Source organism: Neofelis nebulosa, chromosome 2 (genome assembly GCF_028018385.1).
Source record: "Neofelis nebulosa isolate mNeoNeb1 chromosome 2, mNeoNeb1.pri, whole genome shotgun sequence".
NCBI lineage: Eukaryota > Metazoa > Chordata > Mammalia > Carnivora > Felidae > Neofelis > Neofelis nebulosa.
Genome location: NC_080783.1, coordinates 204,075,646 through 204,098,285, shown reverse-complemented (window position 1 = coordinate 204,098,285; position 22,640 = coordinate 204,075,646). Strand labels below are relative to the sequence as shown.

At 48.5% G+C, this 22,640-nt stretch overlaps 1 protein-coding gene and 1 long non-coding RNA gene across 2 annotated transcripts in view; both read left to right on the top strand.

Moving 5' to 3' along the window:
* The first annotated feature begins 1,692 nt into the window (after positions 1-1,692).
* Positions 1,693-8,696, top strand: LOC131505269 (uncharacterized). The gene is made up of 3 exons (XR_009258341.1): positions 1,693-2,069; positions 7,606-7,682; positions 8,469-8,696. It is a non-coding gene; the product is annotated as an uncharacterized LOC131505269 (long non-coding RNA).
* Positions 8,697-14,301: 5,605 nt separating this feature from the next.
* NCMAP (non-compact myelin associated protein) overlaps positions 14,302-22,640 on the top strand; it is a 41,345-nt gene continuing 33,006 nt past the window's right edge. The window contains exon 1 of the mRNA XM_058718610.1: positions 14,302-14,394. The gene's annotated coding sequence lies outside the window, so the exon portion shown is untranslated. The remainder of the gene's footprint in view (positions 14,395-22,640) is intronic.

The window sequence follows — 22,640 nt, the reverse complement described above, 5'->3', positions numbered from 1 at the left end:
AAATGTAGAAAGTAAATAATGCCAAGTCTAGCCAAAGGGTGCGGATACAGGAAACCCAATGTAACACAGGTGGGAGCGTTGACTGGTTTAGTTATTCTGAGGAACGATGTGGCAGTACTTAGTCATTTCAATAAGAACAAAATCTTTGACTCAGCAGCTCTGCTCCGGGAATATCCCAAAGGTATTATTCCCAAAGGTATTATTCTCAGATGGGTCCGGAAGGAGACACAATGAGAATGTTCACTGCACCATTATTTATGGAAGCAAGCTGGTGTCCCCTTCTGGGAAATCGACCCCATGGAGAAGCATATCACAGAGTAGCCATCTACCCAGCTACATGGATGCTAGACCGCGTGACGAAAGTCATCAGTGAGATGTGTGTAACACTTGAGTCACGTAAATTAAAATACGAAGACATTACTGTCCTGTGCAAGAATATATACAAATAAAAAGATCTACGTTAACCACATACGTACGTACTAATACATAAGAGGCATCTTCTATGGATCAGTGATGATGATGTGCTGTGAACTAAGAAGTCTGATTTATTAGTAGACTTTATATAACCTTTACATAGTCATTAAAAAACTATTAATACCTCTCTTTTTCCTCCTTTGATTCTACATCAGGGTTAGTTTAAATTTGTGTGCTATTATGGGGCGCCTGGGTGGCTCAGTCGGTTGAGCGCCGACTTCGGCTCAGGTCACGATCTCGCGGTCCGTGAGTTCGAGCCCCGCATCGGGTCCCTGTGCTGACAGCTCAGAGCCCGGAGCCTGTTTCAGATTGTGTGTCTCCCTCTCTCTGACCCTCCCCCATTCATGCTCTGTCTCTCTCTGTCTCAAAAATAAATACACGTTAAAAAAAATTTTTTTTAAAAATTTGTGTGCTATTTCTATTATTGCTCTAGAAGAAACTTTTGCTGTGATTTGTTTAGGTAAAGTGCAGCTTTCATTGGAGATGTCTATGCCTTTTAGGATAAATATTTCAGAAAAATATCAGGTACCACCTATTCTGTTGCTAGATGTGTACATGTAAATGCTTACTCCAACTAAGTTACGTAGATTCCTTATTAGATTCTACTCCCATGTGGTGGGAAAAAATACACCTATCATTCACTGTTTTCTGAGTTCCAAATGAATAAGCGTTGCATGTGGTTTGACTCTAGATTCACCATTTCCTTTTGCTTCAAAGAAGTAATCAAGATAATTCTTGGTCTGGTGCTATCCTCCTTCAATGTGTTTTGAATAATTGAGGTGTGTGGTTTTTTTTTTTACTTTAAAAAAGTATTTACATGTTTTCTTTTTTTCCCACCTTTTTAAAATTTTCATTCATTCATTCATTCATTCATTCATTCTCAAGATAGTTAACATACAGTGTAGTCTTGGCTTCAGGAGTAGAACCCAGTGATTCATCTCTTACGTATGACAGTCAGTTCTCCTCCAAAAAGTGCCCTCCTTGGGGCGCCTGGGTGGCGCAGTCGGTTAAGCGTCCGACTTCAGCCAGGTCACGATCTCGCGGTCCGTGAGTTCGAGCCCCGCGTCGGGCTCTGGGCTGATGGCTCGGAGCCTGGAGCCTGTTTCCGATTCTGTGTCTCCCTCTCTCTCTGCCCCTCCCCCGTTCATGCTCTGTCTCTCTCTGTCCCAAAAATAAATAAAGAACGTTGGAAAAAAAAAATTAAAAAAAAAAAAAAAGTGCCCTCCTTAATGCTTGTCACCCATTTAACCCACCCCGACACCCCCCACCCCAATCAACCCTCAGTTCATTCTCTGTATTCAAGAATCTCTTATGGTTTGCCTCCCTCTCTGCTTTTATCTTCTTTTTCCTTTTATCTTCTTTTTCCTTCCCCTATGTTCATCTGTTAAGGGTTTCAAATTCCACATATGGGTGAAATCATGTAATATCTGTCTTTCTCTGACTGACTTATTGCGCTTGAATAATTAAGATCTTTAATGGAAAATTGTGCAATCTTCTGTCCTAGGAGATTTTACGAAGCCTCTTGGCCCCAAAGGAAGTAATCAGACCAAAAATGATTTCTCGGAAGTTGCCTGAGTGAATCCTTTGAATGAAAGGTATTTTAGAGGCCAAATTTACTCGTCTTCTATTGCTCATTTCCTTGATAACTTTGGTCATTTTCCCAGATTATTCATTAGAAGTTTCTAGCAACTGTTGGAAAGTCTGGAACAGAGATTTGTTCTCCTTTGCAAATGAGAAGCAGCCCCTGGGCACTGATTTCCCAGTGCCACCTGTTCCCAGTGTCAAAGGCTTGGCTGCTTCTTGTTCTGGGATTTACTTATCAGGCACCCAGAAGATTAGGTGGAAATGATCCGGTCATCTAGGGTGCTGAAGGTCACAGAATTGTGACTGGGGCTTGCTCCCAGAACTGGCACGTTAGAGGATTGTGTGGGTGAGCATCTTATCCCCTCTCTATCCCTCTCTACAAGGAGAACTGAATTAGTCACAGAGCAGAAGGAACCATGTCAGCCTGCATGGTTTTCTCTGCTTCTGTGGCATTTGTAGAGCCCACAGGGCTCATTCACTCCATTATGGTGAAAGGCCCGTGCTCAGGGGCTCAGGCCAAGCTTGGGCATCTTGACACTGACCAGTCATGCTTGCTAAATGTTTCCTCTCTTCTTGTGTCATTTTTTTTTTTTTTAATTTTTTTTTTCAACGTTTTTTATTTATTTTTGGGACAGAGAGAGAGCATGAACAGGGGAGGGGCAGAGAGAGAGGGAGACACAGAATCGGAAACAAGCTCCAGGCTCCGAGCCATCAGCCCAGAGCCCGACGCGGGGCTCGAACTCACAGACCAGGAGATCGCGACCTGGCTGAAGTCGGACGCCTAACCGACTGCGCCACCCAGGCGCCCCTTGTGTCATTTTTTTAATGTTTTTTCCCTTGTTTTATTGAGAAATCATTGCATGTGTCATTTTTTCTTAATAGTTGACCTGTGAGGGAGGTCCAGTCCTAAACTGGTCACAGGAAAACCACATTTTTTTTAATGTTTGTTTGTTTATGAATGACAGAGAGAGAGAGAGAGAGAGAGAGCACAAGTTGGGAGGGGCAGAGAGAGAGAGACAGAGAATCCCAAGCAGGCTCCATGCTGTCAGCACAGGGCCCAACGTGGGGCTCAAACTCACAAACCGTGAGATCATGACCTGAGCCGAAACCAAGAGTCAGACGCTTAACCGACTGAACCACCCAGGCGCCCCAGGAGAACCACAGCTTTAAAGAGTGAGCCTCCAGTGAAAATTCTTTCAGTTAGACTGGTTTGTATTTTTACTCCTTGACTACATTTTTTTATAGCCAAAATACAACCAGAAAATATGCAATGATTAAATATCTTTTTTTTTTTAAAGTTTATTTATTTTTGAGACAGAGAGAGACAGAGCATGAACAGGGGAGGGTCAGAGAGAGGGAGACACAGATCTGAAGCAGACTCCAAGCTCTGAGCTGCCAGCACAGAGCCTGACGCGGGGCTCGAACTCACGGACTGTGAGATCATGACCTGAGCTGAAGTCGGATGCTTAACCGACTGCGCCCCCCAGGCACCCCGCAATGATTAAATATCTTGCTTTCCCTGGAGCAAGACTCAGATTGGTGAGATTGTCTTTCATCCTGTTCCGATTCCATAAATCCCTGCATTTTCCCTGGTCACTCCAGAGAGTCAGCCAGGTGGGAAATGCCCCCAGACAGAGTCAGGCTGACACTGAAGGTGAAAAGAATCAGTGGGGTGTCAATGTTTAGAAGACATTCTTATCCAGGAAAAAAGACGTTTGTATTTTGGTCCTGGTTATGGGTAACTTAAGATAATCTTGTTTGCTTACAGCTCAGGCCCTTCTGCAGGATGGCAAACCTTTTAAAGAAAATTTTTAAAGAGATTAGGATTCCAATAATAAAAACATGAAAAGTGCAACGAAACTAGCTTTAAATTATAAAATGTGTAGGATAGGATTTCATTTTTATAAAATAGACAACCCATATTTGTACACAGAAAAGATTGGAAGGCTATACATTGAAATTTTTAAAAAATGTTTTTATTTATTTTTGAGAGAGGGACAGAGCATAAGCTGGGAGGGGCAGAGAGAGAGGGAGACACAGAATCCGAAGCAGGCTCCAGGCTCTGAGCTGTCGGCACAGAGCCTGATGCAGGGCTTGAACTCACAAACTATGAGATTGTGACCTGAGCCGAAGCTGGACACCTAACTGACTGAGCCACCCAGGCACCCCTTTTTAAATTTTTTTTTTTTTTTTTTTTTTATTTATTTTTGGGACAGAGAGAGACAGAGCATGAACAGGGGAGGGGCAGAGAGAGAGGGAGACACAGAATCGGAAACAGGCTCCAGGCTCCGAGCCATCGGCCCAGAGCCTGACGCGGGGCTCGAACTCACGGACCGCGAGATCGTGACCTGGCTGAAGTCGGACGCTTAACCGACTGCACCACCCAGGCGCCCCTTTAAATTTTTTTTAATCTTTATTTATTTGAGTGAGAGAGAGAGCGCGCGCACACACACACACACACACACACACACACACAAGAGCATGAGTGGGGGAGGGGCAGACAGAGAGGAGGAGACAGAATCCCAAGCAGGCTCCAGGCTCTGAGCTGTCAGCACAAAGCCTGATGTGGGGCTCGAACCCACAGACCGTGAGATCATGACCTGAGCTGAAGTCAAACGCTCAACTGACTGAGCCACCCAGGTGCCCCTGTAATTACTCTTTAAATTCGCGTAGCGCATTACTGTCCAATGAAGGAATTGTACTGACACGAACTCATTCAGTCCTCATCACAATCTGTGGGTGGGCAGTGGGCAGATAGCACTATTCCCTTCCCCCTTTATTTCTCCCCAGAGCACTCACCGCCCTCCAACATGCCTAGCATTGGCTTATTTTTGTTTTCCCCACATGAGAACATAACCTTCATCAGGGCAGGGATTACTGTCTCTTCTGTTCGCTGCTGGCATATAGCAGGCACTCGGTAAATATTGGTTGAATGAATTAATGAATCATAGAAGAGTAGTCAGAGAAAGACAAATATCATATGACTTCACTCATGTGGAATTGAAGAGACGGAAGAGATGAACATAAGGGAAGGGAAGCAAAAATAATATAAAAACAGGGAGGGGGCAAAACATAAAAGATTCTTCAATATAGAGAACAAACAGGGTGGCTGGAGGGTTGTGGGTGGGGGGATGGGCTAAATGGTCAAGGGGCATTGAGGAAGACATTTGTGGGGAGGAGCACTGGGTGTTATCCGTAGGGGATGAATCACTGGATTCTACTCCTGAAATCATGATCGCACTATATGCTAACTTGGATGTAAATTTAAAAATAATAATAAATAATTAAAAAAAATTGAACTGAAAAAAAAAAAAAAATGAACCATGGAAGAATAAACTAAAGCCCAGAGAGGTTAGAAGACTGCCTGAGGTCGCACAGCAAGTACACGGAGTAGCTGCTGAACTGCATCTTGTCTCTGTGTGTTCTTTTTTTTAAATTTTTTTTTCCAACGTTTTTTATTTATTTTTGGGACAGAGAGAGACAGAGCATGAACGGGGGAGGGGCAGAGAGAGAGGGAGACACAGAATCGGAAGCAGGCTCCAGGCTCCGAGCTCCGAGCCATCGGCCCAGAGCCTGACGCGGGGCTCGAACTCACGGACCGCGAGATCGTGACCTGGCTGAAGTCGGACGCTTAACCGACTGCGCCACCCAGGCGCCCCTGTCTCTGTGTGTTCTTATGGCTCTGTCTACACTTGTCCAGGTTTCCCAGGGTGACTGTGGTATTCGAGTGGACCCAGGAGGTACCAGGGGAGGGGGAATTCGGCAGTTGAGGAAGCTGAAGATGAGTTAACTGCCACCAGAAAGAGCTCCCAGAACCCTCCAGATAAAAGTGCAGGCTCTTTGCCAAGGGGAGGGAGAGCACCTTCGGCTGATGGCCAAAGGCTTAATTTCATTTACAGCCTCTCTTTTTCATCCTGGGAACAGTTTTCCCTTGTAATCACCTGCAAGCGATTTGTGCTAATGCACTGAGTCATAGGCTTCCTAAAAAACATAGCATCAAAATGAGGAAACTGCCTGGTGATTACCTGAGCCGGCTGTCTAAAAAGGCAGTCAAGACAGGGGCGCCTGGGTGGCTCAGTGGGTTAAGCATCCAACTTCGGCTCAGGTCATGATCTCTCGGCTCATGAGTTCGAGCCCCGCGTCAGGCTCTGTGCTGACAGCTCAGAGCCTGGAGCCTGCTTCCAATTCTGTGTCTCCCTCTCTCTCTGCCCCTCCCCTGCTCACACTCTGTCTCTCTCTTGCTCTCAAAAATACATAAACATTAAACAAAACAAAACGGCTGTTAAGATAATCAAACTTACCATGGATCCGGAAGAGCCCTCAGAGACCAAACAGTCCAGCCTGCCATTTTACAGATGAAAAAGAGGCCCAGGGAGATCAGGTGGCTTGCTGGGGGTTACAGACGCCTGGCTTGGCCCCATAACTCTCTTCTTTCCTCACTGTCCATCACCCCGATGCTCCCAGAGGTAAAATGGGAATTAACCCAAATGCAGGACAACAGTTCATGGAAAGGGATGCCTACCTCCACTGGATCTTGTTAACCTTATAGATAAAACTGTCAGTTATTTTACCAGCAAAATAGGCTTATTCAGGAAGAGCAGAGGAATTGCAATTCAGGACATATAAACTATGGCAAAGTCATAGGCAAGTCGGGAGAACGGAGAAGAACCCTCATTTATAGAGGGTGTTAAGAGGGGCTGTTATAAACACAAAGCCCACTGGAGAAAACTGGGAGTTCAAAGTGTAGTGGCTTTTCATTGGCCGAGTAGGAACAGTCTCTCATTGGCTGGGCTGTTGCCAGGCAAGGAGAAAAATCTTCCTCCTGCTGGGGTGGTAAAGTGCAGGCTTCTTCCTGTTGGGAATGCAAAGTAGGTCTCTTCCTGTTGGTTCTGCAACTGAGGCCTCTGGTAGGAGGTGAGAACTGTCCCTTCTGGCCTCCCGACTCCATTTCATTGGAAGTTCTCTTTATTCCGTTTCACAGTTGCATCCCTGGGTACTACACGGTCCACATTTATCTGGGGAAACAGTCACATGAAAATCATGCTATGCCCTGTAGGTAATTAATTAAGAACTACAACTTCTGAGTCTTTTGGACTTTGCTACTCTCTCCACCTCTTGATTGAGAGACAAGAAATTGATTTTTTTAAATGTTTGTTTATTTTTGAGAGAGAGAGAGAGAGAGAGAGAGAGAGTGTGTGTGTGAGCAGGGGAGGGGCAGAGAGAAAGGAGGGCAGAGGATCTGAAGCAGGCTCCACGCTGATATCAGAGAGCCCAGTGCAGGGCATGAACCCATGAATCATGAGATCATGACCTGAGCTGAATTTGGACGCTCAGCTGAACCACACAGGCACTCCGAGACAAGGAATTGATTTCAAAACCAGTTGGACTAGGTATGTTTGCTTCCTCTTTTTTTGTTTTTGTTTTTGTTTTTTTGGACTGAACTAATTAGTGTGGATCTGAATTTGTCTGGATTCATGATTCTCTGCGCTTTGTCTTGCCCCTGAAATTGCATTCTAATCCTACATGACATTTGTCTGGTTTCCCCAGCAACCATCTCAAAAACCATAAACAGCAGATTAAGGCTTTGAAGGGAGAAGTGAGAGCTGCACAGTCTTGGCTGGGAGGTAAGATCTCAGGTGTTCAGGGGCAGCTGGGTGGCTCAGTCAGTTAAGCATCCCACTCCTGGTTTCAGCTCAGGTCACGATCTTACAGTTCATGGGATTGAGCCCGTTTGGGTTCTGTGCTGACAGTGCAGAACCTGCTTGGGATTCTCTCTCTCTCTCTCTCTCTCTCTCTCTCTCTCTGCCCCTCCTCCACTCTCATACACTTGCATGCTCTCTCTCTCTCTCTCTCTCTCTCTCTCTCTCTCAAAATAAATAAATAAATTTTAGGGGCATCTGGGTGGCTCAGTCAGTTAAGCATATGGCTTCAGTTCAGGTCATGATCTCCCGGTTTGTGAGTTCGAGCCCCATGTCAGGCTCTGTGCTGACAGCTCAGAGCCTGGAACCTGCTTCAGATTCTGTGTCTCCCTCTCTCTCTCTGCCCCTCCCTGGCTCGAGCTCTGTCTCCCCGTCTCTCTCTCTCTCAAAAGAAATAGATAGACCTTTAAAAAAAGGTTTTAAAATGCCTATTTAAAAAATAAACTTAAAAAAAATACAAAATAAAAAAAATCTCAGGTGCTCAGGAGGCTAGTTTGTGGCAAAATACCCTCTGCTGACAAAGAAAGGATGAGTTGGAGCATTTGAGTATTTTCCATGTGGAAAGAGCAGGGTTTTTTCGTTATTTTTAAATCTCCAAGCAGCTAAGAATCCATATGGTACATCTGAAACAGGGGTGTTTGTTGGGTAATTTTGTAAGCAATTTTCATTGACTGATGAAACTGTTTTATATCAACATTATCATCTTTACAGGGAAAAGAACATGGAAGATGGCCACATTTATATCCCACCAAATTCCCTTTAAGTGTTTGTTTTTTTTTAGGTAATCTCTACTCTGTACCCCATGTGGAGCTTGAACTCAGGACCCTAGGATCAAGAGTTGTATGCTCCACTGACTGAGCCAGCCAGATGCCCCTCCCTTCACATCTTAATCAGCATATGGACGTATATTTTATATCGTCAGAGTTTGTGTGTGCCATTTTCTTTTTTCTTTTTTTTTTTTTAATTTTTTTTAACGTTTATTTATTTTTGAGACAGAGAGAGACAGAGCATGAACGGGGGAGGGTCAGAGAGAGGGAGACACAGAATCTGAAACAGGCTCCAGGCTCTGAGCGGTTAGCACAGAGCCCGACGCGGGGCTCGAACTCACGGGCCGCGAGATCATGACCTGAGCTGAAGTCGGCTGCTCAACCGACTGAGCCACCCAGGCGCCCCGTGTGTGCCATTTTCATTCTCTACCTCTATACTCTAATGGATAAACACACTCTTGTGTCTCCTCTACTCTCAAGAAATTGCTTTACTTCCGACACTTCCGACACCGTATGTGTGCTGGGGGGAGGTGGGGTCCCCACATCAAGCAATTCTGCCACACCCACTAGGTGTCCTCTAATGTAACTCAATTCTCACACTATCTACCAGGAGTTAGCATCAAATCCCCCAGGTTAAGGACTCAGTCCCCCAAAACTATTTCCTTCTCCCCACCTTCAGTTGTGAATCATAGGTCCAGATGGTTACCTCTGCTTCCAACTGGTATAAATCAGAGGTTCCCATGGTCCCCTCCTCGGGCTCAATTAATTTGCGAAAGCAGCACACAGAACTCGAGCAAACAGTTTACTTACTAGACTACCTGTTTATTACAAAGGATATTAAAGGATACAAATGAACAGCCAGGTGAAGAAATATATAGGGTGAGGTCTAGAAGGGTCCTGAGCACAGATGCTTCTGTCCCCATGGAGTGTGGGGTGTGACACTTCCTGGAACAGGGACATATTTGTGTTCACCAAATTGGAAGTTCTCCAAACTCTATCCTTTTGGATTACTTTTTTAATTTTTAGATGTTTGTTTATTTTTGAAAGAGAGAGAGCATGTGTGCGGGAGGGGCAGAGAAAGAGGGAGACAGAAGATCCCAAGTGGGCCCTGGACTAACAGCAGAGAGCCTGATGTGGGACTCGAACTCACGAACCATGAACCTTCATGACTTGAGCTGAAGTCAGAGGCCAACTGACTGAGCCACCCACGTGCCCCATATCCCTTTGGATGTTAATGGAGGCTTCATTACACAGGCATGGTTGATTAAACCATTGGCCATTGGTGATTGATTCAACCTCCAGGCCTCTTCCCCCCTTGGATGGGGAAGGACAATAAAATGCCAACTCTGTAATCACTTGGCTGGTTCTGGCAACAAGTTTCCACCCTTGGGTGAACTAGAGACCTTCCAAAAATAATTTCACTAAAATAAACTCAGGTGTGGTTGGAAGGGGCTTGTTATGAATAACGGAAGATGCCCATTTCACCCCTATTATTCTGAAGCGATTTCAGGAATGAGGGCAAAAGCCAACTATTATAACGAAAGATGTCACTATTGCTCTCATCGGGAAATTATAAGGGTCTGGGGAGCTGTGAGCCAGGAACCATAGACAAAAACCAAAATATATATTTATTATAGATCACAACATCACATCCACACATCTCCACAAATTGCAAATAGTATTTGTATGCCTGGTGCCTCTGTTATGAAGCACAATCGGCTTGGCTGTTCTCCATCACTTGGAATTGTAGTCATTTCTAGTTTTTACAACGTGTGGAATATCACTTGGTAATTTTGTTCCTGTTGCCTGATGTAGCACCTTAGATGCCCTGTTCCTGGTGTTAACCTTACACATAAAACTGCCAGTTATTTCACCAGCAAAATAGGCTTATTCAGGAATAGCAGAGAATTACAATTCGGAACATGCAAGTTACCCCAAAACCATAAGCAACTCCAGTGAACAAAGAAGAACTTCCTTTTATAGAGGGAAGGGGGTAGTTGGGAGGGGCTGTTATAGACAAAAATTTCATTGGAGGAAACTAGGAGTTCAAATGTAATGGCTTTTCATTGGCTGAGTTGTGCCAGTCTCTCATTGGCTGGGCTGTTGCCAGGCAAGGAGAATATCTTCCTTCCTAATGCTCGGGTACTAAAGTGCAGGCTTCTTTCTGTGGGGAACATAAGGTATTGCCTTTGTCTTGATTCTGCAGTCGATAAGGAGTGGTAGAGGGTAAGAGCTGCCCCTTCCGGCCTTCCGACTCCATTTCACATGAGGTTTCCTTTATTCCAGTTCATCACTGATTTGCCCAACAAGTAAATGAAAGCCCGTGGTCAGGCCAGCTCTGTACTGGGAGCCACCCAGGACAGGGGCATGTTTCCTTGCCCGCCCTGGGCTCAGGCTCTTTGCGTGTAAAACCCCAGGGAGACTGGAAGGTGTCTGAGTTGTGTCCAGCTCAGTCAAAAGGAGGGTCAGTGATTCTGGTTGTGGAAGCCTCCACTGCTCAGGACATGAACTGACTCATCAGCAACCATCCCGTGGCCTTCTCTGCATGTTCCTCCCCGTTAGCAATTCCAGTCTGCCCGTCTTCCAGAATATCTCCCAAATCTGACCACCTCACAAGATCTGATCTCTGCCTGCCTCTGACCTTATCCTTATCCTGTCTACTCTGCCTTCAACCCCTACTCTGGTCAACCACATTGGCCTTCTGGACTTTCCCTCCTTCCGGAATGCTCTCCTGCTCTAGTGTTCCCTGTACTTTCTTGCTTGTCCTAGTTAAAAAAAAAAAAAAAATCAACACAGTAAATTTGAAGCTTTAATTGGCTTTCTTAAGGGATTCACGAGTCAGACAGCATCCCTCCTAGTAAGTAAAGGGGAGCTCTGAGGAGTCACACAGAACAGAAGGTTTCTATAGGAAGGAGGGTGGGGAAAGGAAGTTATTAGCAAAAAAGAAAAGGTACTGTTTCAGGCAAGGTCATTTTCCCTGTAGGGGAAGGGAAGAACAGGGCGTTTTATCATGCAGATTACCTCATCTTTCTTTGGGGAACAGAGAGGGCCCATGTGACAGATTACCTCACTGGTGCTGACCAGAAAATTCCTGACTGATCCTTGAAGGCTACATTTCTGGGGGAGGTTGAAACTGCAATTACATTAGGTTTAATCCTGAGTTTTGTGACTTGGCCTAGCATAAGTGACTCCATCTTGGGCCTGTGGTTTTCTTCTTAACATCCTTCAGGCTCAGCTCACCTGTCTTCTCCTGGTAGGTGGTCCTTACCCTTCCTCCCCTGAAGGGACCCCTGCCTCCTACTTGTAGCAATCAACGACAGCATGTTATTATTTCTTTCAAAGGACTTTTCATAGATTGTCTTTCTCTCTCACAGTTGCCATCTTTTTGTGCTTGAGTATCAGCTGTTTCCCCCACCTCCGCTGGAAAGCGAGGTCTACAGGGTGGGGCAGGACCTCTGCTGACTCTTCTCCACCTTGCAGAGTGCCTGGCCTGTAGTGAACATTCAGGAGGACTTAATGAATGCATCCCCAGAAAGATGAAGGTTACCTAGAGCCTTTCCATGCTTCTGCCTCTCTGGGCTTGGCTCAGGTGTCTGACCCTGGTCCACTCTTTATGGAGGAGGCTGGTGAAGGGAGGGGTTCTGTTCCTAAATCTAGGAACAGAAGTATGTGCAAAGTCATTCTGGTATAGCAAGTGTCCTATGACTTGGTTGGTCTGGGTTAAGGGAGAAAGCAGAAGGCGGTGGGGGGGCGGGGGGCGTCAAGCCATGGATAGCAGATGGCTGAAGACCACCAAATCCCATGCAGGGGGGACCTACCCAGAGACGTCAAGTTCCCCTTTGTGTTAGCACATCCCCGTCCCCAGCCCCTATCACTTAGCATAGTAATTCTCCCATGTATCCAGCATTTTATAAATATTATCTCACTTTTTACTTTATTTATTTTAATTGTTTTTAATGTTTATTTTTGAGAGAGAGAGACAGAGACAGAGCACGAATAGGGGACGGGCAGAGAGACGGAGGTAGACGCAGCATCCGAAGCAGGCTCCAGACTCTGAGCTGTCAGCACAGAGCCCAACGTGGGGCTCGAACCCATGAACCATGAGACCATGACCTGAGCCAAAGTCGGGCACTTAACTGACTGAGCCACCCAGGCGCCCCAACATCATCTCAGTTTTAATCCTCATCAGAACTATACTGGGGTAAGGATATTATCTTCATCGAACCAAAAGAAACTGAGTCTCAGAAAGGTTTGAAAAAACATCCTATCGTGGCACCTGCGTGGCTTAGTTAAGCGTCTCTTGGACCTGTCTCTGGGCTAGGTCATGAGTTTGAGCCACGCGTTTGGCTCTGGGCCGACAGCGCAGAGCCTTCTTGGGATTCTCTCCCTCCCTCTCTCTGCTCTCCCCTGCTTGCTCTCTCTCTCTCAAAATAAATAAACTAAAAACATTAAAAAAAAAATTAAAAATCCTGTCTTGCAATGAAGTTAGGATCAGAACCTGAGACCACTGACTTTGGAGCCCTTGACCCCATGCACATCCCAGCAAGAGCTTCTGGTAGCATCTGGAAGTGGCCGTAGAGATCTCAGATCCCAGAGCCTGAGCAGACTGTCACTGGGTGCCCCTCCCTTCTTCATGGCCCCTGCTTTGTGGACAGGTCCCCCTCTCCCGCCACAGTGAAGCTCTTTGAAGCCAAGGGTTGTGTCTCAGTTCTTTGGTGAAGCAGAATCTCAGAATTATACTTCTTTAAAAAAAATTTTTTTAACATTTATTTATTTTTGAGAGAGAGACAGAGAGAGAGAGAAACAGAGCACAAGCACAGGAGGGGCAGAGAGAGAGGGAGACACAGAATCCGAAGCAGGCTCCAGGCTCCGAGCTGTCAGCACAGAGCCCATGTGGGGCTCGAACTCACAAGCGTAAGATCCTGACCTGAGCCGAAGTCAGACGCTCAACTGGCGGAGCCACCCAGGTGCCCCTCAGAATGTACTCTTCTCAATCTTTGTGAATAAATACTACCTGGAGTTTCCTGTGAAAACACTGTGGACTCGGTTCTGCCAACCTGGGAGGAAGTGGGCAAGGCTTGGACGGCATTTCACAGGCGGCCCGTGGCAAAGCCAGTAGGCCCATAACCCAGCACTCTCTGTAAATACTCCTGGTTCTGTCACTAACCTTCGATGTGACTTTGGGCCACTCGCCTCTGCTTCCCAGGCCTCAGTTTCCCTGTTTAGAAAAGGAGAGGGCTTGGGATTCTCCTAAGACCTCTTCCCTCTTTCTGTACATATTGGTTGAAGGCCTGTGGTGTGCCAGGGTTAGAGTGCCGGGGGTACGGCAGCGAGCCGGTCCGATCGAGGAAACGGGGCAGGTTCCCCAGGGCAGAGTTTTTGACCCTTGCTAGTTATCAAACCTGCTGTAACACCTGGCGGCTGTCTAAACCCCAACCTGCCCCCAAACCTTCCAATCAGTTGAACACAATCCCACTTTAAAGATACCTCCATCCGGCCTGCGGTATCTGTCAGGTGCCTTCTCCCCGCTTTCGCCCTTGGAGAAAACGGACCTGGAAGAGGTGGCCGGCTGGGCTGCGCGCCCCGGACGGGGAGCCAGAACTGGAATCCCAAAAAGGACCCAGGCCCGGGAGAGGCGCGAGGACACCACGGGGAGGCGCCGCCACTCCAGCGTCCCTGCCCTGGCGCCCCCGGGGCGGTCCCCAAGGCCGTGGGGCCGAGGGGCGAGCTCGGCCCCTCCCCAGGATCACCTGCGCCGGGCGGGGCGGGGCCGGGGGCGGGATCCCCGGCGGGAAGAGCCCGGGCGGCCGCGGCGGCGCCGGCGGGAGGGCGAGCGGGCGGCGGCGCGGGGCGGGCGGCTCGCCGGGCAGGTAAGGGGCACCGGGACGCACCCGGGCCTGCGGGGGGCACACGGGCGGCCGGGCTCCGGCCCGGCGGCTCGCGGTTCACCTGCCGGCCGCCCTGGGCGAAGGAGAGCCCGGAGGGGGTGGGGGGAGTGAGGGGTTCCGGGTGTCGCCCCACTTTCGTTAGAGGGAGGGCCAGGAGTGTGCGCGCGGGGGCAGCGGTCAGGGCTGGTGGGAGGAAAGTTGATCATCTCCCGTGGGGCTTGGAGATGGGGATGGGGCAGGCGTAAAGGTGCCCGGAGTGCCAGACAAGCTCAACTGAGAGCAGAGAAGCCCCCTTGGACTGCGTTTGGGGGGTTGACACTTCGGCATGGAGGAAGCAAGTCGGTCCTTTGTCCCGCCCCCCAGCACGCCTCTGCGGAGAGCCTGAGACTCCCCGGAAGAAAGGGGAGCTGACCTGGCCGGCCGGGAGGTGGAAGGGGCTTTGAACCGCCCAGGACCAGTGTTTGCTTCATCTGTGAAATGGGCGTCTTGGTGGGTGGGCCCTATGCGGAGGCCCCCACCCCTCCGGGAGGAGGATCTGCGATTCTAGGAGATGAAAAGCCACGTTAGGGTTCGGATCAGCAAGTTCAGTAGACACGTTGCAGCAGCTGCTGGGTGGCTCGCCGGACAAGCTGCTCCAGAGGAAAGAGGCAGGCAGGGCTGCTGTTCAACCGCCTGGGGACCTGGGTGGGAGGAGGAGATGGGTGTGTCACAAATACTAGGGCTGGTTTAGGGGGACCAAGGAAGCCCTCTAGTCTGGGAGGAGGATCTAGAAGGCTTCCCGGAGGAGATGGGATTGAAAGCACTGTGCTTGGGGGCCGGTGCTTTGCAATCAGTCAACCTGGGTGTCGGAATCCCTGCAGCGCCCCTTAGCCGGAGGCTAACTTAGCCTTGGGCCAAAGCCTTCATTCCTCTGTGGTTCAGTTTGATGTACTCGTTAAAAGAAGCTGTCTCTCCGAAAGATTAAGTACTATAATCCATATAAAGCACTCAGTACAGGGTCTGTATATAGTAGGTGCTCCACAAACATAAGCTATCAATTTCCACTAGACTGAAGCTCCTGGGGGACAGGGACAATGTCACAATGTCCGTTCGGTTTGCCATTATATCGGCATAGAGTAGGTCTCACTACATCTTTTTTTTTTTTTTTTTCAACGTTTTTTTGTTTTTTTTTTTTTTTTTTTTTAATTTATTTTTGGGACAGAGAGAGACAGAGCATGAACGGGGGAGGGGCAGAGAGAGAGGGAGACACAGAATCGGAAACAGGCTCCAGGCTCCGAGCCATCAGCCCAGAGCCCGACGCGGGGCTCGAACTCACGGACCGCGAGATCGTGACCTGGCTGAAGTCGGACGCTTAACCGACTGCGCCACCCAGGCGCCCCACTACATCTTTTTTTGAATGAACGAATGATGAATGGGTATGTAGTAACTGTTTGACACGTGGTGAGCAGTCAGCCAATAGTAGTGAATTTAGAAATGGCCAGATCCCAACAGGAGGGTATGGACATAGAAGACAATGGTTTAAGCGGACGGAATAGTGTAAACCAAAGCCCAAAATAACAGATCCGGGATCCCTGCTTCCTATGGGGAGGAGAGGTAACATGATTAGCATATCCAGAGCATAGAGGTCGGGAAGGGCACCCAAAATCCTGGAATCCCAAATCCCACACGGATTTGGTGAAGGAGCCACATGGTAATAGGTGAAGGAGCTGGAAGTGTGTGTAGGTCGAATACCTTTCTCATGTCCTCTCAGTGACCATCTCAAAGTTATGGGGGTAAAGGAAGGAAGGGGGCCAAGAGACAGCAAAGGACCATGGGTACCTGATGGGAGCAGAAGATGAAAAGGGAAAGGAGCCCCCGGGACCCCTCCATGGGGGTGGGGCGTTCCTCACCTTGACCCTGCTGGTGTCTGTGCTGTGCCGTCGATGGTGAGGTGGTCAGAGGGGGCAGTGTGGTGCCAAGCAGGCCAACCGCTGGGTGTGTGTGTGACAAGCCAGGCACACAGTGGGCTGGGTTAGAGGAATGTGCTGTGACTTTAGGGGAATCTGCTGTAGTAGTTTTATATCAGCGGCTAATCCTAGAGGCCAGTTCCTGTGCTCCCTGTCGCTCTATGGACTGTGGCCAATCCAGCCTCAGGCCAGGAGGAACTGTGTCTTTGGGAATAGAACCACTCGAAGTGAAGTGAAGGGCCTTTCTCTTTCCTGAAGTCCCGGAAGGCAGATGTTGGGTTTCCACCTCCCCGGGGTGACCAGGAAGATGTAAGAGGCAAAGGTCGGAGGTAGAGGACAGAGTTTGGGGGGGAACACATCCACAGGAGATCAGAGGCACTGTACCCCTCGAAAGAGCCGGGTTCGTAACTTCTCCTCATAGCGCTTTCCATAATTTCCATAATCATTTGTTCAATGTGCAATTTGCCCTGGACAAATCAGTGCCCCAGAGACCCGCGGGGGTCTGAAGAGAAGGAAAACAACACCCACACTGATCCCCTCCCCACTGCTCCTGGGACACAGGGTCACAGTGTGTGAGGGCCACGGGGACCCTTGGCAGTAAGAGAGGGCACCCTCCATTTAAATTTGTTTTTTTTAATGTTTACTTATTTTTGAGAGAGAGAGAGAGAGGGAGACACACACTCCAAAGCAGACTCCAGACTCCCAGCTGTCAGCACAGAGCCCGATGTGGGGCTCGAATTCACGAACTGTGAGATCAGACCTGAGCCGAAGTCAGACGCTCAACCGACCGAGCCACCCAGACGCCCCAAGAGTGCACCCTCCATTTAAAGGTGTGGAAGCAGAGGCCACCCAGGCAACCCCCTAGGCTGAACTCTTGCTGTCAGATGGACCTGGGCAGATGCACACTTTGCAGGCTGCCATCGAAGGGCCCCTGAAGGCGGCCTCGAAGCCGCAGCCTGTTTATTTCTCCTGGACAATGTCCAAGCCCTGTGCGTGCTGCCCCATCACCTTCCCCACCTCCATCCAGCCTGCTGATGCAGTCATTGGCATCTTGGCTTCTGGCATCCCACTCTTTGCTTTGGGATCTGGCAGGATGGATCCCTCTTTGGTTTCCCTCAAACAAATTCCTTATCGGAACCAGAGATCCTAGGGCAGGCAGGAAGAGGTAGGTAGGAAGAAGGGGGACTGAGCCAAGGCAGAGAGCGGCTGTGGATTCCTGAGCAGGGCTGGGGTGTAGGTAAGGCTGAGGGAGGTGTGGCAGGGGAGGCGGGAACCTCTCCTGTGGTTTGAACTCCCGGGAGTGGTGGCTGCAGGCTGGCCTAAGGAAGGAAAAGAGGGTGTGCCAGTCTCTCAGACAGAGAGGCCTGTAATTCGGCCAGCTTCAGGGCCTGCTGTGAGCGGCCTCCTGCCTGGGCCGCCACTCTCGAGCCGCTGGGGCCCTTGGTGGGACTGCCACATCCTATGGTGGCTGCTGGGGGCCTTGAGGAAGCGGGGCAGGTGGTGCAGACCCCGGAGAGCCCGTGCGCCCTGCTCCAGGCCAGCCTTGGGCAGAAGTCAGCAGCAGGCCTGGGCGAGGAGCAAGGGATTGGACCTCTGCTTTGGAGTTGTGGGGTCTTGTTTAAGCCATGACACCTCTCGAGCCTCAGTTACCTAATTTATTAGAAAGAAAACTATCCACAGCAGTCACTCAATAGATATTAGCTTCCCTTCCCCTTTATTTATTTATTTAAAATATTTATTTTTGGGAGGGGAGCAGGGAGGGGCAGAGAGAGAGAGAGAGAGGATCTGAAGCAGGCTCTGTGCTGACAGCAGAGAGCCGGATGCGGGGCTCGAACTCACAGACCCTGAGATCATGACCTGAGCCGGAAGTCAGACGCCTGACCCTCGGAGCCCCTCTCTTCCCCTTTTAAGAAACTTGTGTCTTGGGAACTGTGGAGCCAACCTGGAGGGCAAAGAGCCTCCGAATTTTTGAATTCCTCCACAGTTTACACACCATTCACTCATCCCACTTCTCCAGGGCTACCAACGCCCCCGGCCTGCACTGGGGATTCAGACACACCCCCGGTTTCTTGCAGACCCCCCAGCACAGCACCCTGGCTTTGCTCGGAAGCTTCTGTATATTCCTGCACCTGGGGTATCTCCTCAGTCTCTTTCTTGTGCCGCCAAAAGCAATTGTGTAACTAGTTCCCCAGTGCTGTACCTCATCCCATCATCCCCCTCCCCCAGATTCTCTAAGGTTTCAGCCTGCGGGTCACAGAGGGAAACAAAGGCGCGCCCACACGGTGCTAAATGCTCCCCGCATGCCTCCCTCCCTCCCTGTAACACCCACAGCATCCCAGGAAGCGAGTTAGGAGGATTCCCTAGTTCCGTACCAAGGTTCGGAGACATGTGCAACCTTCTGGTTGTCACAGAGGTAACCGGTGATGCATCCTGACTTTCCTAGGCGGTTCTGCCTTCAAGGTCCCCTTCCTCCATAAAAATATCAAAAGTTTTATTTACGACTGCATTGAATAATTAATTAATAATTAATTAAATAATTAATGTTTAATTTTTAAATTCAAATTTTTAATTTTTAAATTTAATATATTTAATATTTAATTGAATCTATATTTAAGTAATATATATATTTAATATACAGTTTTGAAGTTTATTTATGTTGAGACAGAAACAGCGTGAGTGGGAGAGGGGTGGAGAGAGGGAGAGACAGAATCCCAAGCAGGCTCCGCACAGTGTGGAGCCTGACCTGGGGTTCAAACCCACGAAGGTGCGAGACCATGACTTGAGCCAAAACCAAGATGACACTTAACCGACTGAGCCACCTGTTGGTTAGTGGGGAGCCCACTGTCTCCCCATGCCTCCCCAATGCCCCACTGCATTGGTATATCAAAACATTTTCTTCAACCTAGAAGTTCCTCTTTTCTTCTGTTTTGAAAGAAATGGAAACATTTTTGTGGGCCCGGGGGCTTTGTCTCCTCTGCCCAGTGGCAACGTTGGCCCCAGAGCTAATAGGCCTGGAAATCCAGCCGACGCCCGTGGGGTCGCTGTGAAGTTCTAACTCCTCCCTGCGCTGCTCTTTAGCAGTTAAAAAAAAAAATGAACAAAGAACTGGGGGAAAGGACTGGTTATCTGAAACCGAACCACCTGGAGTGGTATTAATAGTTCTTTCCGGAAAAGAAAACTTGATTTGTATATCCCACCCCCCCGCCCCCCCATCCTTCAACCCCCTCCCTGCCTTGCTGGTTTTGGACCAAAACTTTAAAAACATTTTAAAAAATATTTATTTATTTATTTATTTATTTATTTATTTATTTATTTATTTTTGAGAGAGAGAGAGAGAGAGCACTAGTGGGAGAGGAGCAGAGAGAGAGAGGGAGACACAGAATCCGAAGCAGGCTCCAGGCCCTGAGCTGTCAGCACAGAGCCCTCCATGGGGCTCGAACCCACAAACTGTGAGATCATGACCTGAGCCGCAGTTGGATGCTAAACCGACTGAGTCACCTGGGTGCCCCTTGACCAAAACTTTTTAAAGGTCAAGCCCGCTGAATCCTCCTTCTCAAAAACTCCAGATGCCCTACCTGGGGCTTTTCTCCAGTCACAGACCTTAAGGAGAACTGGTTTGCCCAGAGGACAAAGGGGATTCATTTATTTTTTAGAAATAGCTCCAAGTTCCTGCCTAAGCCCCGAAATCAATATCGTTGGTCATAATAATAACAACAACAATAATTAACACATTTGCGCGCTCTCCGAGTGCGGGGTGCTGTGCCAATCCCTGGGTGCACGTTGTTTCCTAAAAGCCTCGGTAACCCTACGGATAGATACTGTGATTATCTCCATTTTGCAGATGAAGAAACTGAGGCTTAGGGAGACTGAGTGGCCCAAGTGGCAGGGGGTCTGCTGGTTGATTGTCAAAGCATAACCTCCACGAGGGCAGGGACTGTTTCCCACTGTCTCCCCATCACCCGGCACGATGTCTTGGTACACACCAGCCTTCAATACAGAATGAATGTTTGACCCCAGAGCCTGACCTCCTAACCTCTCCTCTGTCCTGCTCTTTAGGGAAGCTTACCTGCTTCTGGTCCTGCCCTTACGGGGCAAAAATTGGTAGCTACAGCCCAGGGGTGGTCTGGGACGGGTCAAAGCTGGGGGCAGACTTGAACAGAACAGGCAAAGGTGGAGGCATTCACTGCCCCATCAACACCCCTCCTACCACCCCCACCCCCGGCCTATGGAATCCCACTGGGAGAGTCTACCCCTCGCCCAGGCCGCTGCCCAGCTAGGAACTCAAAGGTGCAGCCTGACAGTCACACAGGAAGAGTGCGGCAGGAAGGGGATGGCCGAGGGTGTCTGTGTGGCTCTCCACCCTGGGGCCCATCTTTTTTCCTCTCCTGTTAGGCCTTTGGCCCTTCCCCAGGGTTCATTTACAGCCAGATAGCTGGTACCCCCAGGGGAACTTGAACTCACCTGACAAAGTAATTAGACACCTAAGAAATACAGCTACTATAAAGGAAGGACAATAAACCAAGCTACACATTCCATCTGAAGCAGAATTATTGAAGCAGAGGGACCAAGATTTGAAAACAAAATTTTTTATGTTTATTATTTTGAGAGAGAGAAAGAGCGCAAGCAGGGGAGGGGCAGAGAGAGAGGGAGACACAGAATCTGAAGCAGGCTCCAGGCTCCAAGCTGTCAACACAGAGCCCGATGCGGGCTCAAACTCATGAATCATGAAATCATGGCCTGAGCCGAAGTCGGATGCTTAGCCGACTGAGCCACCCAGGTGCCCTGGGACCAAGATTTTAAAGTAAAACCTGATCATAATACGTAAGGAGATAAGAGCAGACATTTGTAAAACGATGCAAGAATAAGAAGTCATAGGTGAGAACCAAGTGGTAACATGAGCTATTTAAAATAAAGGACCGAAAATAAAAATAAAATAAAATAAAATAAAGGACCGAATAGACCGGTGTAAATATCAGGATGGATACCACTGAAGAATTCACTAGTCAAGAGCCAATTCGGATTGAGAATTATCCCCCCAAAGCAGGAAAAGATAATGAGGTAACAAATAAAAAAGAAAAGCAGAGAGAGATGGAAAGTAGGAGTAGGAGTCCCCAAAGGAGAGGAAAACAGAAATGGAGAGGGGAAATAAGGAATCAGATGATGGAGAGTAAACATTCCAGAATTAAAGAAACATGGATGAACTCAGATTAAAAGGGTTCCTAGAGGAGCCAACGGTAGAAATAAGGGAAAATCCACACTGATGGGGGGTGAAATTGAGACTATGAAAGACAAAGAGGAAGAGCAGAGAGAGAGAGAGAGAGAGAGAGATGATGACCCTTACGAAGGAACCAAGAATCTGATGGCCATTCTATTCCTCACTATGGACTCTTGATGAAGGAAGCCACGAAGTTATTAACAACTGAAAGAGAAGGACTCTTTCCATCCAGCGTTTTAAAGCCAGCCGAACTGTCACTCACACATGAGGTCATAATAAAAATATTCCTAGGTAAATAAGACTGCCGGAGGGGAAGTACACAGACCCACACTGAAAATCTTCTTAGAGGAAATACTTCAATAATGAAAGAAACAAATCCGGGAGAAGTTGCAAGAGCTAAGGGGAGTCGGTGCTTCAGGCCAGGCTGAGTGCAAGCGGCAGGGGTGGTGGTCCTCAGCATTTTAGGTGGGAAGAGGGTCTGTAAACACATTGGAAAGACTGGAGGATGCCACGACACGACGGACTGGCCAGACCAGGGAGCTACATACAGTGCCTGCTCTGATCGGGAAAGTGAGAGAATCCCCAAGCCGCCCCTAACTGTTGAAGTTAAGGACACAGTGGCCAGAGCCGTGCGATCCAGGGTCTGGAAGCTGCTCTGCTGTAACTGCCCGGATCCTGGAACTCAGAGTCCGCCGGCTCCGGTGTTACCGACAAAATTTGCTCATCTTTTCAACAAAGAGAGGGTCAGCCCCGGGCTCAGACACTGGGAGGTAACTGTCCAGCTAGAAAGCTGGAACTTAACGACATTGATCTGCTTCACCTGATTTATTTTGTTACCTTCTGTTGATGGCAATGGACATTTTTTTTTTTTTCTGTTTTCAGAAGTGATAGGGAATTTCTGTTTCAAATAAACTGGTAACATATTTCAAAGGAAAAGTAGGTCCCGGAATCTCAATACAAAGTCATCATGATTAGTGTAAACACTTATTAAAAGAGGTCAGAGGTGGCAAAGGTGACCTGGGGAGGAGGGGGCGGTTAGGTCTCATGATCGAGGCAGGTTTAGCGGG